This window comes from Medicago truncatula, chromosome 3 (genome assembly GCF_003473485.1).
Source record: "Medicago truncatula cultivar Jemalong A17 chromosome 3, MtrunA17r5.0-ANR, whole genome shotgun sequence".
Taxonomy (NCBI): domain Eukaryota; kingdom Viridiplantae; phylum Streptophyta; class Magnoliopsida; order Fabales; family Fabaceae; genus Medicago; species Medicago truncatula.
This window is the reverse complement of record NC_053044.1, coordinates 3,269,114-3,272,729: the sequence shown is the minus strand read 5'-3', so window position 1 is coordinate 3,272,729 and position 3,616 is coordinate 3,269,114. Positions and strand designations below refer to the sequence as shown.

The 3,616-nt window shown below is 34.3% G+C and overlaps 1 non-coding gene across 1 annotated transcript; it reads right to left on the bottom strand.

Moving 5' to 3' along the window:
- Nucleotides 1-2,212: 2,212 nt before the first annotated feature.
- LOC112420519 (small nucleolar RNA R71) lies at nt 2,213-2,319 on the bottom strand. The gene has a single exon (XR_003010699.2). It is a non-coding gene; the product is annotated as a small nucleolar RNA R71 (small nucleolar RNA).
- Nucleotides 2,320-3,616: the final 1,297 nt, after the last annotated feature.

Genomic DNA, 3,616 nt, shown 5'->3' with positions numbered 1-3,616 from the left:
ATTTTATGCTTATTAGGACCATAGTCATCTCATGTATTTTCATCTTTTTCTTCTTTATTTTTAGCATATTTATTTATTTTATTACCATATGCATTTTATTTTGTCATTTATAGTATTGAAGCATTAGAATGTAACTAGGAACAATGTAAAAACATAAATGAGAATCTTGCACCGACACATATTTATTTATTCCGCTTTATGTCAAGACCTAAATCAAGGACAAATCAAGGACCAAAATTAAAATCAAAATAATTAGTTTAGTTTAATTCCAAGGAAAATGGACTTTTATTTTGGATCCAACATCCTTATAAAATCCATCGCGCTTTAGTTTTTATTTCATCACGCTTAATTTTTAGACCTTAGTTAGAATAACCAAAACTTCAAAAAATGCAAAACTCAAAAATAACTTTCATAACAAACCTTGGAATTCAAACCAAGTGGCTCCTAATTTTCTTCAATCAAACTTCAATCAACTTTAATCATATTTAGACTTTTTCAAACTGATGAGTCAATAATTAGTAGTTTTAATATAATATTTAAGTTTGTTTTATTTATATTTAAGTTTATTTCCTTTTTAGAACTCTTTTACTACAATTGCATATTATTATATTTCAGGAACAAATATTCTAAAGATTGAGTCTTGGAGCAAAAGAAAGGAGAATTGGAGCTGATTCGTGCCAAAAATATAAAAGATCTTATACAAAAATATATGGTGCAAGGATTGAGGACAAAAATATCATATGCAAAGAATTTGAAGATCTTGTACAAATATATTTAGGAGGCGGCCCCACTTTAGTCCTTTTGCTGCTTTTGCATAGATTTTAAGCAACTCTATTTCAGTTTTCTTGTGGAACATTCTAGTGATGTAATTGCTTAGATTCTAAGTTGAATGTAAACTATAAATAGAGTAGCTAGCCATGAAAAATATTCATCTTTTATTCTTGGAATAAAAGTTCACATTTATTTTATTTCTTTCTTTGTTCTTCTTCTTCTTCTTCTTCTTCTTCTTCTTCTTCTTCTTCGAGTAGACTCTTCTTGTCTTGGGATTGTCGGATAAGTCTAATTGACATAATCCTAATCAAGCCAAGCTTTAAGCCTTAATCTTATGTAACCCTAATTTCTAATCTAAATTCACCGCTTTAACGTGGATCAACCATTATCAAACTGTGGAAACGAAAGTGGAGGGTTTGATAATTGTTAATCCACCATCTCAAATATCAATTCATAAAACGAAAGTGGAGCTTTGATATTCGAACAAGTGAATTTAGACAAGGATTGCAAAGGCAGCGAAATAGGTTTGGTTGTTAGAGGAACTAAAATCTAATAGTAATCAAGTCAGCGAAATAGGCTTGGTTGCTAGATGAACAAAAGAGAAACTGTCTTTAGAAGTTCGGTCTAACATAAGGTTATTTTTTTGAAGCACTTGTCAATTAGATGAACCAATAATCTCAAGGCTTTTATTTTTATTTACTTTCTTTTAATTAAAAATCCAAACTTTTTAACCTTCGAAACTTTCATCTAATCATTATTAAAAGTTAATTGAATTCATAACTCCCTGTCGGAACGATACTCTTTTATTACTACACTGGTAGAACCGTGTACTTACAGTTTTATCTCATCAAGTTTTTGGCGCCGCTGCCGGGGAGTTAATGTAATTTGATTTATTTTTTTTAACGGTTAGACTGAAGAAAAAAAAATCTTCTTCTTTTTTATTTCTTTGTTTTTTACTGTTAACTTCTTGGGATCTTATTCTTTTATGCTAAGAAACAAAAGTCTTGGTGAATTCGTTCCCAAGATCGAAAGATTCTTACGTAAAAGCAGATGAAAAACATATAACAATAACGATATGGATGAGGAACGTGCTCTCAAAGAGTATGCAATCACATCTTTAGATGACTCATACGATGCTATTGTGTACCCAACAGTTTAGGGTAATAAATTTGAAATAAAGCCTGCACTTATTTACTTAGTGCAGCAAAATCAATTTTTCGGATCACCCACTGAGGATCCGAATCTTCATGTTTCAATTTTTTTAAGATTCAGTGGAACTTTGAAGGCAAACCAAGAGGCCGTAAGGCTGCACCTCTTCCCTTTCTCTTTGAGAGACAGAGCTAGTGCTTGGTTTAATTCATTGCAAATTGGTTCTATCACTTCATGGGACCAAATGAGGAAGGCATTCCTTTCCCAATTCTTTCCCCATAGTAAAACTGCTCAATTGAGGAGTCAAATCACACAATTCACTCAAAAAGATGGTGAATCTCTTTACGATGCGTGGGAGCGTTTCAAATAAATGCTTAGGCTTTGCCCCCATCATGGTTTTGAGAAATGGCTTATTATCCACATTTTTTATAATGGTCTTTTGTTTACCACAAAAATGAATATTGATGCAGCTGCAGGTGGAGTTTTGATGAATAAAACTTACACAGGAGCATATGCTTTGATCGAGGACATGGCCCAAAACCACTATCAATGGACAAGTGAGAGAGTTATCACTGTTGTTACTCCTCCACCCTCTAAAAAAGAGGAAGGTATGTACCATGTTTCTACCCTTGATCATCTATTTGCTAAGAAGGGCGCACTTCTTCAAAAATTTGATAAATTAAGTGTAAGTATCGTCACACCTTCTCCTGTTTCACCACCTTGTGAATTTTGTGGAATACTTGGCCATACTGATGTTGATTGCCAACTAGGTAGTGTTGCTAAAAGTCCCGAGCAAAATTTTTATAACAAAACTCCTAAAAATCCCTCTGGACAACAAACAACACCACCCGATTATGCAAACAACCAAAGAGTCCCTTAGAAATCCAGCTTGAAAATTTTACTAGAAAAATTTATTATGGATCAATCCAAGCAATTTCAAGAACTTAAAAATCAAACTGGATTTTTGAATGACTCTCTTGTCAAGCTTACATCTAAAGTGGACTCCATTGCTACTCACATTAGAATGCTAGAAACTCAAATCTCTCAACTAGCCCAACAAGTAGCTACTTCCTCTCAAACCCCCGATATCTTTCCAAGCCAAACTGAAGCAAACCCAAAGGCCTTATAAATTCTATTCAACTTAGGGACGGTAAGCAATTAGAGGACCCCATTATGAAAGCTAAGACAATTGAGGGTGAGATAGAGAGTGAAAAGCAACAAGGTGAGAAAGTCATAAGAGAGAGTGATAAGCCAATCGTTTCACCACCTTATAAACTCAAAATCCATTTCCCACAAAGGCTTGCTAAGCCTAACCTGATAGTGATTGAGAGTTTTTCCACCCCTTGTGTGATTGAGAGTGAAACCATTAAGAAAGTCATGTGTGATTTGGGGGAGAATGTCAGGTTGATGTCATTATCCCTTTGGGAAAGATTGGGTATAGGGTAGAGAAACCTCTTAACCGTCAAGCTAATGACTCTAAACGAGCGCTTCGTGGGAGGCAACCCATGAGTTTAATTTCTTTTATTTTGTTTGTTTTGTGTTGTTTTAATTTGTTTTGTAGATATTTGTCCAAATATGATGCGAAAAAATGAAGAAAATTGAGCCTTGCATGTCCAAAAGCTTGGCACGGCCCGTCCCTGTGGTGGCACGACCGTGCCTATGACCTAGCCAAACCCACCCATTTCCAGAGAGTTAG